We start from the raw sequence: 15,622 nt of genomic DNA, 5'->3' as shown, positions 1-15,622 counted from the left end.
AGCTGCCAGACATTCTGGGAAACCCTGGCTTACACCTGTCATCCTGGCAAGGTTGGTGATTGTGCCCCTCCCCCTCAAAGTGTAGTGGTTAGACAATACATCACACCTGTTCTTCCTTTCTTTCTCTCTCTTCCTCCCTTCCTTTTTTCCTTCCTTCCTTCCTTCCTTCTTTCCTCCCTCTCTTTCTTTCTTTCTTTCTTTCTCTTTTATCATCTGTTCTTTCTATCATCTGTATATCTATCATTTATCTATATCTATCTATCATTTATCTGTCTCTATCATTTATATCTATGTATCATACCTGTCTGTCTATCTATCTATCTATTTGGCGTGAATATCTGTATATCTGGGTCTACATCTCAGGGGGTTGGGCTGTTTTCTCATGTTCACAGTTGTAGATCAAAGTATCATTCGGGGAAATCAGTCTTAATAAGAGGGGCCCTGACATGGGACCCAGTTAAATGGCTCTTTGCTGGCTCAGCTTAATTTGGAGGCTGACTGGGAAATGTTTCTCCCAAGTGTGACCAGAACCACTTGCATCAGGCTTCCCTGGGAGACTTATGATTTAAAAATGCCCATCTCTAAATTTTATGAATCCTGGCGTGGGGTTGAGGATTTTACATAGTTAACACATTCCTGTGTGATTTTCATAAATTATAAGGTTTGAGGTGCTCTAAGCTAGATAGAAGACACTAAATCAATTTTGCTTTCATACACCTTCATTATTTGAAATAAAGGCATCATTTAGAAAAGGAAGTTGGCAAAAGAAAGAATTGTCCCAAAGCTTTTCCCTTCAGATGTGTTTTGGGGGCTGTCGTCGGCTGGCACACTAAATTCTGTAAAGGTCCTGTATCAAGGCACTCAAAGGGAAATACAGGGCCATTGAAAGCACAAAACACAGTGTGAGAGCTGAGGAAGAAGCCCCGCAGCTCCATTCATTGGTGGCAGCGCTGAGCTCCATTCAGACAGATCAGATCAAGCGCAATACTCAGCCTTATACATTTTACTGTGCTCCCATCAACAGCCGAGACAACTCGGGGACAACCCGGGAATCTGACTTCCAAGTGGTGTTTCCAGTTCTTCTTCACCAAGGCTGTGAACACAGATCGATTTTTAGAAAGAATGGGTCCCCATTGTACAATGGAACTAATATGTTCTAGAGAACGTAAGTTTTGTGATGTCTGATGAAGCCTCTGCAGCCTCTGCAGCCTCTGATGCTGTCCCTCCGTGTGCTGGGTGGCCTCCGGCAGTCACTGTTATTTTTTTGGCCTTGACAGTATGCTCAGCGATGTGCTAACTGAGAGAGCTGGCAAAGAGTAAGGCACGGTCTTCATCCACTTTTCTTCAGAGTTGCAGAACGCTGACCAAAATGCAACAGAACCTCTGGTTTCAGCAGCTTACATCATTTTGAGAAGACTTTTCTTTTTCTTTATTTTTATTCCCTAAAATGGGTGCTAAGGCATGGGGCTTTTCAGACACTTCTATTTTTTTTTTTTTTTTTTTTTGCGGTACGCGGGCCTCTCAACTGTTGTGGCCTCTCCTGTTGCGGAGCACAGGCTCCGGACGCGCAGGCTCAGCGGCCATGGCTCATGGGCCCAGCCGCTCCGTGGTATGTGGGATCTTCCCGGACCGGGGCACGAACCCGTGTCCCCTGCATCGGCAGGCGGACTCTCAACCACTGCGCCACCAGGGAAGCCCAAACACTTCTATTTTTATTTTCTAAATATCCACTTTGAGCACAAATGCTCTTGGGAGTCAGAAGTCTCAGAGACAAAAAGTTGCCACGTTCATCTTTTAACTAGCTCCTTGTCTGCATACATTCATTCATCCATTCATTCATTCATCCATCCATCCATCCATTCATTCATTCATTTACTGAGCACTTAGAATATTCTAGTCACCAAGGATAAAAGCTCTTATGTGATTTAAAACCCCCTGTTCCTGGCCCCCAAACATACATGGCTAGAACTTCTTGTATTGTGTCTTCCTCAGGCCCTCCCTGCTGGGTAACTTCCACTCAATGCGTGAGGTATTTACTGGGTACTTGCTACTCTCACACCAGTCACAGAGGAAATGACCAAAGCCTGTGAGAAGCAGATAAGACCCAGCCACATGAAGTTAAGTAATTCGTGACAGCAGAGAGTATGATTAAGAGCTCAAATGAGTGATTCAGACATGTTTCAAAATAGCTGAGGAACAAGATGACTGTAAACATGACTAGTAAAGAAAAGCTTCCTTTGTTCCCTGATGACAAGATTTCTAAATCCCTTTGCAGCCTCCACCCTGTCCTGCCCTCCAGTCACATCATTCTACTCCTGTGCTGCGTTGTCACAAGTGTCCTCGCCCATGCTGTTCCCTCTGATGGAATGCCCTTCCTCTCTCTGCTAACAAATCCTTCTCACTTTTCAAGGCATCTTTGAAATCCACCTTGTCTAGGAAGCCATCCTTGATCTGCTGGCACCTTCATTGCTTCTCTGCCAACGTCTTACCAATTCTTTCATTGCCACACTTTATTTGGTTTTATACTATATTCTATAATGCATCTGTATACTGGACATAGCATTTAATTCCATGAAAGATTTGAGATGGCTTGTGAACTAAACTACTGATAATCATGTGAACCAAGCTACGGATCAGTTAGAAACTGATGTTTGTTTGTATGAGATCAGTACTAAGGCAATTACAAATATTAATGGAAAACCAAGGTCACATGAAGGAGGAATGCAGCCATTTTGGCCACAAGCTTGGCCAATATGCTGTAGCTAAGCTTCCAGTATGGCTCTGAGCTTCCTGGTGGCCAGTGTAAAAAGAGCCATTTGGGGAATTAATGCCTGTTTTCAAAAAAGTTTCACAGGGAAGGCAATGTTTTTATTGGTGCAGAATCCTAAAAGCAGGATCCCTGGGCTTATTGTTCGGGCTTCACTGAGGCTACAGTCGTGACCACCATCCTGCCTCAGTGGCAGTACCACGTAGTGCCAGCCTGCTTCTTGTGACATCCTCCACGGACAGAGTGAGTTACATTAGCGAACAGCTCAGTGCAGACAGAGAGCGTACGCTCAGTGTGAGTCTTTGCTGGTCTGGTTTCTTAGAAAGTCAGGATTTTGAGTTTTCAGAGTGGCAGAAGTCTCTCATCACCTGCACACGGTCCTTTCTACATAGGACATCTCCAAGCTGGGCTTGAAAGCAGACAAATAACAAGCAATAGAAGAATACACTCTCCAACCAAGCCCAGATGACCAACATATTACTACGATTTAATCTTATTAGACTTAGTTATTTATAAGCCTGTCTGTTCTTTTAGATTGTGAGCATCCTGAGTTGGTGATTTTGTCTTTTGCATATTCTTCACCACCAGCCAAAGCAGCAAGCTCGTGGCCCGTGTGCAGAAGTCAGTAAACATGCATTTATTTGAGTGAATGGGAATCCGGCTTTAGTTAGTGGGAACCACAGAATCACAGGAGACGGATGTACAAGATTCTTGGTGATCTTCGTTCAGCTTTGTATTAGGCAGGGTTCTCCAAAGAAGCAGAACCGATCTTTCTCTCTCTCTGTCCCCCTCTCCCTGTCTGTGCTTTACTCAGTCTCACAATTCAGATGCTGGTATCTTCTGGAAACACCCTCACGGACACACCCAGAAATAATGTTTAACTAAATATCTAGGCATCCCGTGATCTAGTCAAGTGGAAACATACAATTAACTATCATAAAACTCTTAAACATGACAAAATCGAGCCCTAGGGAGGTGAAACAACTTTCCCGAGGACGCACGCGGAGATGGGTGAGACCAGAGCCAATTCCCAGGCCTGTGCTCATTTATACTTAAAGAACTTCTTGGTAAAGCTACACATTTTTTTTTTTTAATGGAAGTATAGTTGATTTACAATGTTGTGTTAGTTTCAGGTGTATAACACAGTGATTCGGTATTTTTGAAGATTATTCTCCATGATAGGTTATTATAAGATAATGGGTATTATTCCCTGTGCTATACAGTCTATCCTTGTTGCTTATCTGTTTTATACGTAAAAGTTTGTCTCTGTTAATCCCACACCCCTAATTTGTACCCCTCCTTCCCTTTCCCCTTTGGTAACCACACATTTGTTTTCTATAAACTATACATTTCTTTATTTTACTTTGTCATGCCTCTAAACACTTCCAAAGATCTCTCCCATTATGTCTGCATTATGGAATGTGTTTCTATAAGCTTCTGGTTACAATTTTTTATGCTAAGTCAAGCAACTAAACAACCAGACCAACTAAAACTTAAATCCTAAAGTCAAAACTAATTATATTTTTAAACTGTGAGCTGAATTGAGGAAACTGCCATTGGGTTATACATGTGACTGAAATGATAAAGACAGAAATAGCAACAGTCACCCTCTGTTGAGTGCACACTGTTGTCAGGCAGTTGGCCATGTTCTTTATTAAAAAGGGATTATCTCACTTAAATCCCACAACTATCCTATGGTCTAGGGACTATTTATTATTCTCACTTTACAGATAAGGAAACTAAAACTAGGGAAAATAAGATAGTAGCCCAAGATGTCCTAGCCAATGATGTGGAGAGCCAGAATTCTAACCCACTTCTGTCTGAATCCATAGTCTGAGCTCTTATTCCTATCCTACATGATCAGAAATGTCCAGGAAGAACACAAGGTAATAGAATGGTGGAATAAATTTGTTAAATTGTTGTAGATCCTGAAATGGCCTTTTCAAAGGAGATGTAAGTAATAAGTCAAGGGATAAAGGAGATTTTCAAGATCGTCTGTTGCTCAGCCCGTAACCTTTACATTTCCATGATGATAATGATTTCTCTGTTTTTCCTGTAAACCAAGAAAAGAATCGCATTGAAAATAGCTTTGATTTGGCAAGAATGGCTGGGTGGATGTTAGTAAATGTAAAAAAAAAAACTAAGATAGATGATTCTGGTTTGGTTCATCCTGTACTTAAGATGTCCATGTGATACCCACAAGGCAGTTCAGTGGGCCCATGAAGAGCTAGGGTTAAAATTCTTTATCATGGGGTCACTGCACGTGAGTTCTAAACTATGCCATTTTCTAGCTCTGGGAAGTCATTTAATCCTGCTGATCCTTAGTTTTTTTGCCACTACAATAAGGATGATAGTAATGCCTACCTCATATGGTGCTGTATGGATTAAATAAGACCTATGTGTGAAGTGCATCAACAGTGCTTGGGCTATAGTGATACCTCCAAAAATTGCAGCTCTTCTCTTCATATTTGGTCAGGCGTTTGGGAGAAAGCGCTAGGCTCAAGGGATAAGCGTGTATTACGGGTTGAATTGTTCCCCCACAAAAAAAATATGTCGACGTCCTAATTTCTGGTGCCTTGGAATGTGACCTGATTTGGAAATAGAGTATTTTCAGATTTGATCAAGTCAAGATGAGGTCATAAGGGTGGGCCTAATAAAACGACTGGTGTCCTTATCAAAAGGGGGCATTTGGACCCAGACATACATGGAGAGAAGATGATGTGAAGACACAGGGAGAAGGCCGTGTAAAGATGGAGGCAGAGACTGGAAGGATGCAGCTGCAAGCTAAGGAACGCTGAGGATTGCCAGCCACCACCAGAATATGGAAGAGGAAAGGACGAATTTTATCCAGAGTCCCAGAGGGAGCACAGCCCTCCTGACAGCTTGATTTCAGACTTCTAGCCTCCAGGACTATGAGGGACCACGTTCCTATTGTTTTAAGCCACTTAGTATGTGGTCCTCTGTTAATGGCAACCCTTGGAAACCAATACAGCGTGCGTGTTGTAATTGGAACGTGAGAGCCTAGACGCCCAGGGATATCTATGAAGTGAGGAGAATGGAGGACCGAGGACAAAACTCCAGGGACACCAACGTTTAAAGAGGGGCAAAGAAACAAAACCCAAGCAGGGAGAGACTTTGAAATGGAACAAGTCACTCTATTTCTAAAACATGATGGGCATAAGCAGCATTGTCATGGAATAACTAAGGGGAGGTAATGGGGGAACAAATAAAGAAAACCAAAATCCCCAAACTAGATAATCCACTCAAGAGGAGTTAAGAAGGTCTCCATCCACTGAAATATTTTGGCATGTCAGAGTTTCAAAGGGATCTTTAGAGCCCAACAAAAATAGTGTAGTCATGTATGTTTTGAATAAAATACATAATGGAATTGTTGATTCTCAGAGAGTTTAAAGTAGGCACATTTTTTTTTACAGTTTTTATGTTGTAGGGTATTGAGCAGTTCATATGTACAATTAACTTTTGACAGTTGATTAATTAATAAATGAATGAAGTGGAGCATAGTGTGAGCTAGGTTGACAGCTGCATTGAAAATGGAAAAGTTTTAAAGTAAATGGGTAAAAAATATGCAGAGAAGACTCTTGGTTCTAGTAAAATATTGAACTTAAAAGGATCTCTTGTGGAGCACCTGGAAATTATGCATAGAATCCAACGTCCTTTTAAATGCATAGCTGAACTGAGAAGAAAGTCAGTGAATTTCTTAGGGACTAAAACAAAGGGGGGAACTGAGAACAGGGCAGCCCATTCTCATGTTGTCACCTGGTTGCCTTAGGTGGCATGAATGGGGGTGGGGTTCCAATGTCTATTAATACAGAGATTTAGGTTTTAAAGGTTAATTAGGGGCAGGAAATGAGATCTTGGTCTTGCACAAAGCAGGAGTTGGGCATGATCCCTCCCCTTACCCTATACACACATGCACACAACTGTGTGGTCCAACAATCCTGAGTCAGAAATTAACCATTGAAAAGTAGTTATGAGCTAGTGATAACCTTGGGCACCTGGAGGAAGTAAGTACAAAATCTTCCTGGAGAAGCTTGCCTTCAATCCAGGCTTTACAGAATTCCTACAAAGACCCACAGAAAATGATTCTGCAACCCCAAGTTTTGAAAACAGGAAGAAACAATCTACCAAGACCAAGATTCAGCAGAAACAACAGATTAAACCCTCAAGAATATTAGATAATTGAAGTATGATAGAGAATATAAAGTGAATAGATTTAAAAGTGACTAGATACATAAAAGAAGGAACCAAAAAAGAGAGGAAGCAGATATTATGGAAAAGAATAGATAATCTTAAGGAAGAAACAATAGAATTCCTAGAAACACAAAACAGTTTTCAAAATTCAGTGTCAAAAAATACCAAAAACAAACAAACAAACAAAAAATACCAAAAACTCAGTAGATGGATGAAGCAGTTGATCTGAAAAAATCAAAGAGTGAATTAGAGAAGGGAGACTTGAGATTGTTTTCAGAGTGCAGCACATGACAAAGGGGTAGAAAATGAGAAAAAAAGTCAACAGTTGGGAAGGACTCATAGTAATGTCTTATGTAGATCTAATAGAAGTTCCAGCAAGAGAAAATAAAGAGAACGGAAGAGATGAAATAGTGGAAGAGATAAAAGCTAAGACTTTCCCAAAATTGGTGGACAACACCATTCTCCAAATACAGGAAACACCGGTCAGAGAAGGATAAATAAGAATTCATCTTCTCTAATTACATTATGGTAAGACTGAAGAACACCAACGACAAAGTACTTTAGAGCCAGCGCTAAAGAAAAAGACAGGCTATCTGAAGATAATGACAGTTATGAGGACAGCAGACTTCTCAACAACAAAACAGGGCACAGAGGGGCAGTAGAAGGAAATCTCCAGTGAGCTGGGAGAAACTGACAAAACTCTAGTTACCTTCTGGGCTCTTAACCTTTCTTTTTTTACTTTTTACAGACTCTAATAAGGTAGAATAAAAATACTGGCCAACATTATCTTATAAGGATGAATGACTAGTGTTGAGGGTTCCTAAATTCCTTCCATTCTTTGGGAGAAGGACATTTGGTGATTAACTTTAGATTTTGTTTAAAGATTAACAAGTAGAGAAACAAAAAGGAACAAAGAAAAATAGATCAATCCAATCAGGTATTTGGAAAGGAGAAATAAAGAACAGCTATAGCAATAATAGAAAGCGTAAAGTGGTAGAAATCAGATCTATCAGTAACAATAAATGTAAGTAGACCAAACTTGCCATTAAAGACAGAAAGTGATGAAGCAGATTTTTAAAAATTATTCTAAAGTTAGTTATGTATATACTATTTACACAAACATCTAACACAGAGAAGGAATGACAGCAAATAGATGGGATAAGATATAGTAGTTAAATTTCAGTCAAAATAAAGCTGACGAGAATGGAAACAGAAAGCAGAAAACATTACTGGAGAAAGTTGAGGGTTATCACATAATAAAAACAGTTTACATTTATGAAGAATATATAACAGTGATAAAGTTGTATATACCTAATAGCATAGCCTCAAAATACATAAAGGACTGTACAGAGAAATAGACAAATCCACCTTAGTGAGAGATTTAAATTTGCCTTTCTCAGTCTTTGATAGATCAATGACATGAAAATTATATATGCATTACTAATTTTGATCTAGTGGTTATTCATAGAAACCTGCACTCAACAATTAGAAGATAAGCCTTCTTTTTAAGCATGGTCAATTTGCAGAAATTGCCCACCAAAGGAGTAACAACCAGTATTCAAAAAATCAGTATCTTATACCTCCTTCACTGGCCAAAGTGTCGTAAAATTAGAAATCAGTAATTATCAAAACAATAACTGAGCCCCATTCATAGTATGGAGATGAAAAGGTTCAGAAGTAACCTTGACGTAGGCTCTTTACTTGAGCTCAAATTTCGGTTTCTTGTGGAGTGAAGCTCAAATGTGAGCTAGTTCTCTTTATTAAGCTTCTTTATAAATGTAAAGTCTGTTCCAATGAGGAGGCAACATGCTAAATCTTATTTTTGCAGGCTTCTGAGTGTGTGGGACAGCAGACTGGCAGGCTCACCAAGGTCTGGTTTTATAAACAAAGACCTCATAGGATTTTGATATGATTCAGAAGTACATTTTATTTTTGTTGGTATTTTTTCATTACCAAGGGTGATTTTTCTTTCTGGAAGCCAATATTTTACATTGATATTGTTCAAGAAAAATGACACTCAGAGCTTATATTATCACCAGTTTGGTTCTTGCTTAATCTTGCTTTTATTCATTACTCTGGGGTGGGGTTGGGGGTCTCTGAAACAGGATGTTTGCCTACATGAGGTATTTTGTTTCAAGAAGGCACAGTATGTCTTCAGCAATGCAATATCCTTTTGCTTAATTTAAATATCTACTTAATATTTTCCTGGCAGCAGTGGAACTCTACTAGGGCAGAATCCAGTTTCAGGGAAATGTAAAAAAAATGTCCAACCCTAATCCCACCCACTGCTTGTCCCTCCTCCCCCTGCTTCCCCACCCAAACCTTAAACGGTGCAACTCTGCTTTGCTTTTATTTATTGTTTTAATCCCAGTTTACTGAAATAGCATTTGTAAAACTTTTGGATATTAACCATGTAATCTAAGGTACAAATAAGAAACTGCAGAGAGAGAGATGGCTTCCTGTTTCTTTTACCCTGTACCATGGGGGTTTACCATTTTGATGTCCACGAAATGTGGAGTGATGACACAGATGTTTTCAAAACAATTGGACTGGAGGGCTGAAAACAAAACAACTTATCTGTAGTGGCTCTTGGTTCATCTCACAGAAGCACCTCCGAAAACTTCTTAAAATAAAGTGATAAATCAGACTTTTGTGTTTAGAGGAAGAGGCTGACCCTGTGATAATAGATTGTTTATTTCATTTTAGCAGAGTTTGCAATGCAAAATCCAGTGCGTGGTTGCATTATTGCTCTGTAATGTGTTATTGTTGGCAAAGTGCTTTCACATACGTTATCTCATTTACTTTTGTCTTCCCCTAACATTTCACTTAATTACCCACAGAAAGAAGAAAACAAATTCTAGAGAGGTTAACTTTTACATCTAAAGAACGGTTGAATCAGAGCCCAAATATGGGTATTCTGGCTCCCAATAAAGCCTTTTATTTGATCACCAACTTTGCTGTGCTTGATGTAACTTAAGACATTCTTTGATTCCTCAGACATTTTCAATGACTCTGAAATTCCTAGATCATAAAGTCTAGCCTTCTTAGCAAGATCCTCAAGGCTCTCCTTGATCTGTCTCCAACTTTCATTTCCATCCTCCTATGTCTCTGTGCTCCCTCTTAAACCCTCCACTCCAGCCACACCAAACTTCTCACATGTCCCTCAAAACCATCAGATATTTCATGCCCCTGTGGGTGTGAAGCTGGGCTCAAGCTGTTCCCCTAAACTAAAGGTCTTCTCTGCTTTTGTCACCCTACTTCTGTCAAAATCCTTTTTGTTAATGCAGGCTCAAGCCAAACCCTTCTGGTGAAGCCTTTCCCTTTTTTCCTTGTTGGGATCAGTTGCTGCTTCTCTGTACTCCCGTCCTGCTTGGATAACACAGATTTCATTCTGCTTTGTGGGTTGTCTTCATGGCTGCCTACCTCGGTAGATGCTCAGCATCTTTGTCTTGGCCAATTCTGAATCCCTGAAGTACTTGTGTATACTATAAATGCTCAATAACTCAGTTAAATTCAGCTTAGTCGTTATCCTGTGGGTCCTTGGAGGCTGCACATTGTTTTATAAATGTCCATCAACAGATGAATGGGTAAAGAAGATGTGGTACATACATACAATGGAATACTACTCAGAACAAAATAATGCCATTTGCAGCAACATGGATGCAACTAGAGATTATCATATTAAGTGAAGTAAGTCAGAAAGAGAAAGACAAATACCATATGATATCACTTATATGTGGGATCTAAAATAGGACCCAAATGAACTTATCTGCGAAACAGAAACAGACTCACAGACATGGAGAACAGACTTGCGGTTGCCAAGGGGGAGGGAGATAGGGGAAGGAAGTATTGGGAGTTTGGGATTAGCAGATGCAAACTAGTATATATAAAATCGATAACCAGTAAGGTCCTACTGTATGGCACAGGGAACTGTATTCCATATCCTGTGATAAACCATAATGGAAAAGAATATGAAAAAGAATGTATATATATGTATAACTGAATCACTGTGCTGTACAGCAGAAATTAACACAACTTTGTAAATGAACTATACTTCAATTAAAAAAAAATAATGAAATGAGCAGAAAACCACAAAAATCCAGGCTTAGTTGTGAGGTTAGGTGGCAGGTTCTGAGCTGCATCACTACCTGGGGCAGAGGGTGTGGGATGCCACCCCTGAACAGAGGCAAAGTTGACCCTTGGTTGGAGCTCATCCTGTTGCCCCCTCCCCTTTCTCCTTCACATGCATAGTTGAGGAAAGAGATAAGGCCTTTTGAATCTTGTGGGACCTCGTGAGCTCCCTTCTGTTATGGTGGGTGGGCCAGAAGCAAGAAAACTTTGCTGACCTGTCATGGGCCATGGAGGAGACCTGGAAGCTTCTACTGGGTGCTCTGTGGAGTTGAGGAGTGAGCTGGGACCCCACACACTGACCTGAACCCTAAACAACACTGTCTACAGTGGCACCATCCATGCCTGGCCCAGGGAGTTTGTGGGGAGCCCAGGGTGGGCTCCACCATCAGGGCAGGGACAGGGCCTCCTGTCTTTTTATCAGTTCCCTGCCCAGAGATTCACGATAAGTGCTTACACCTCAAGAGCGTGGAGGACAGACACCCAAAGCAGGTGGTGAGTGTAGGTGAGGATGCAAGCAGGGGCCAGTCCTCAAGCAGTGGGTGGTGTGTGGGTGCAGGCAGGGGGTGTGGGTTCAGGAGATGGCAACTGGATGTGTGTAGGATGAAGGGGTTGGGGAAGGACAAGGGATGATACCTATTAAGACGGTGGGCCCCAGAACCTAAGAGTCACGTGCTTTAGGCTGAAGAGTTTGGACTTGCCCCTTGCAGACTGTTCTCTTTGCACCTGTAGAGTAGGTCCAGAGTAATGGCGCCCTATGGACAGGTTGGAAAGGAACATCTCATTTACTCTTATCAAGTGACCATATTTTGTTTTTAATATTCTTTGCTGATAAATGTATAGGGCAGAGGTATGGAGATCAAATTCCAAAAGGATACAGGAGTAACCTGACTTTGTGTAATTGTATTCTTTTCAAACGAAGCAATTTCCATTAACAAACTGTGTAAGAAAGTGACATTAAAATATTATACTCTTGAAAGTTTTATAAAAACACTTTAACAAATATATATATATTATATATATATATAATCCTTTATAAAACCTTGTTTTGATTTTGAAATATAGAGAATACATTTTTAAAAATAACTTTTTAACCCAAGTATTATATGTGTATTGTAGGAAAGAGAGAAGATAAAGTTTAGTGAAAAGAAAACTTTTAAATCTCTACTGCCTTTGTTTCAGAGACAGTAGTTGCCATTTCACTGCATATCTCTCCAAAATTCTTTCCATGGATATGTTTATATTTCTTTGCAAAATATAATCTACCATAATGTTTCAAACGTTTAAATTTAATCTATTTTGAACAATTTTCATATCAATAACTACATTCAGCAGTGTAATTTTTAGTTTCTAAATATCACAGGACTGTTCCTAAATGTACAACAACTTAACTAGTTCTCTTTCTCTGGGACATTTAGGGTGTTTCCAGTGTTTTGCTATTATAAACAACACTACAAAGAACATCCTTGAAAATAAATCATTGCGCACTTCCTCTATGATTTCCTAAGGATAAATTTCTAGAAGTGGAATTTTTAGTTTAGAGACTATACACACAGTTTTTTTAAAAGGCATTTGAAATGTATTGCCGAATTGTTCATTGGAAAGGTTGTAGCAATTTACAGCTCACTCCAGCAGTACAAGAGAATGGCCATTTGACCAATCCAAAGTGAGAATTTAGGGATTATAACAGGGCAGGTCAAGGAGGAATTGGTCTCTGGGGTCTTGCATGTGATTCCCTTAAACGAAAATTGAATGAGCCATTACAACCTTGGGCTTAGCGAGGGAAACCAATTAACAGGCACACCAAGGGATGCTGGAGAGATTGGACTTCTTTTTTTGGCTATCTTCCTAATACGTCATTTGACCGTTTTAACATGAACCCAGGAACTTTCAGGAAGATCTTTATGTATCATTTTTAGAATATCTGTTTCTACCATTAAGAGAAGAAAATGCCTTCCTAGAATGAACTGATTTCTAGGAAGTAGTTACACCAAAACATAGTCCTTCCAGGTTGTTAAATGCAAAACAAAACAAAAAGAAGAGTTTGGCTAATACCTAGTGGTGGAATTTATAGGAAATGGCTTGGGGACCCCTGTGGAAGGGAGGGTCTTCTCTCTGAGAGGGCCGTTTAACTGTCCTCTGCACAGAACCAAGGAAAGAGGACTTGAATTCAGGGCATCCTAAGACCAATATATGATCTGTTCCTGAATAATGAGGAGTCATGACATACCATGAGGAAAAGGAAAAGAAGGACTTTCTATGGAAACATTCTGGAGTTCAGAACATTTTATCCCTGAAAGCAGAATGCTGACCCAATGGCAAAGAGCCATCTGAACTTCAGTGACTTGGACAGAGTTAACATTCCCAATACACATTCGGTTTTCGCAGGCTAACAAAATGTTTCCATGTGTTTGGATTACAAAGGAATATGCACAGCTTTCTGTCAACACTGCCATTTGAGCTTTTGTAGATGTTCTGCGCTTTGTAGCAGAACCAGAGTTCTTAGTTTATAGCTTCTACACATGGGCCCTATGACCAGCAATTCTACATCTAGGTCCTCACCTAGGCCAGCACTTTCTCAAGCTTAATGTGCACACAGATCAGCTGAGAATCCTATGAAAATATAGACTCTGATTCGGCAGGCATGTGGCAGCACCTGGGATTCTGCATTTCTAATTAGCTCCCAGGGGAGGCCAAGGCTGCTAGATCCCACGACCACAGTCTGAGTAGTGAAGCCCCAGGGTAGATGGTCTTTAGACCATCTTTAGAATTACCTGGACAGCTTTTAACAACCCTGATGCCCGGGCTGCCCTCCAGCAGAATTAACTCAGAATCTTTGCGGGTGAGACCAGGCATCAGTAGTTTTTTATTGGAACCCAGGCTGTGGACCAATGCAGATTGCTTCACATGTGGGTGGGGAGGGAGACACAGGGGTCTTCATTGATAAGTAAGTGGGGTATATTTGTGGGGGGGTGGGGATATCCGAGAGCAGATTAAATGATGAAATATACCTCCATGGATTGACTTGGACACATCTTGAATATACAGTGCCGAACGCCAAAAGCAAATCAGATACCATTTATGTTAGCTTAAAGGCACACGACAATATATGTACAGTGGATATGGTAAAAGTATTCAGATATGTATAAGGATGATGCACGTATCCTTTCAGGTTAGTGGTTCCTCCTGGAGTGTCCAGGAGGGGAATGGGTTAGGGATGGATTCTATTGGGGTTGAAAGAATTTCTTTCTATTAAAAAAGATATGAGAAAGTAGGGAATGGACAAAATAAGGGAGGGAGGGGGAGGCAGAAAGAGAGTAAGAAAGAAAAAGAAAGGAAAGAAGGAAGGATGGGAGGGAGGGAGAAAGGGAGGAGAATTCTGGTGACTCTGACTGTCTGGCTGTTTCTCACTGTTACTGCCACTGACTCTGGAAACCGAAAATGTATCCCAACAGCACATCGAATGCCCATTCTTGAGCAGCCTGAAACATTAGTAAGACCAAACAAGCTTCTAAAACTATTAGCTAGAAAGCAATTCAAAAGGGTGATGTATTTCCCCCAGCAGATATTTTCACTCATGATGATCTGAGTATCGTGGCACACCTGCCCTCTACGAGCCTGTCCAGAGGACCCAGACTAAGGCTTTCATTTCACGTTGGAAACAGACACAGAAAGGAGAAGCAGCCTCTGGAGGCTGCAGCATTGAGAGACCCTGGGATCAGGACTCTGGGCTCCTACTCCTTTGCCCAGGTGTCTTTCTGTGCGCAGGGACCCCAGGGAGGAGCCCCGTCTGCTGGCGAGGCGCCCTGGGCACCCCTCCACCCAGGCTGTTTGTGTGGGGTGGTCCCAACTTGTGTTTCCGTTGGGGATCACCTGCTCCTTTTCCCCAGAGACTTGCTCTCCTGGTCATACAGGGTTCTCCTCCCGTATGTGGCAGCAGAGCGTGATGACACTGCCTGCATCCTGTGGGGTGTTTGTGCCCCAGCTGTGGAATGTGAAAGCCCCCCAGCCAGCTTGCCTCCTGCAGGTGTGAGTTAGTTGCAAAACCAAGTTCTCTGCAGGAAAAGCGTGTAACTGACGGCTCTCTCTTAGAAACACTAGCTCCTGGGAAGTGCTAGGGTTCTGGCTGACCTACACATCATCTCCAATTCTGTGGTCAATATCTTTCAGTATTTCAGACAAATACTGTATGGGATTTTTTTTTTTTTGGTAATCTGTAATTAACATCTTCCTGATATGTGTTACTCTTATTTCATATAAAGAAACCAGTAGTTTTCTGAGGAAAGAAAGTTTTCATTTATTCTTATTCATTTTTTCCCATTCTTTTTTAAATTGAAGTATAGTTGATTTACAATGTTGTGTTAGTTTCAGGTATACAACAGTGTGATTTTTATATATATATATATATATATATATTCACACATAAACATATTTTTATATGAATAAATAAAAATTAAAAGAAACTGATAAAAAAAAATCCCATCCCTACAGGAAACTTTAGATTATATGAGCAAC

The 15,622-nt window shown here is 40.7% G+C and overlaps 1 protein-coding gene across 3 annotated transcripts in view; it reads left to right on the top strand.

Annotated features, from left to right (window-relative positions):
• ERG (ETS transcription factor ERG) overlaps positions 1-15,622 on the top strand; it is a 109,732-nt gene that overhangs the window by 71,583 nt on the left and 22,527 nt on the right. The window lies entirely within an intron of this gene.

Source organism: Grampus griseus (assembly GCF_964374135.1).
Source record: "Grampus griseus genome assembly, chromosome: 5".
In the NCBI taxonomy this organism is placed as follows: domain Eukaryota; kingdom Metazoa; phylum Chordata; class Mammalia; order Artiodactyla; family Delphinidae; genus Grampus; species Grampus griseus.
The sequence above is the reverse complement of the archived record's forward strand: the minus strand, read 5'-3'. Positions and strand labels throughout refer to the sequence as shown.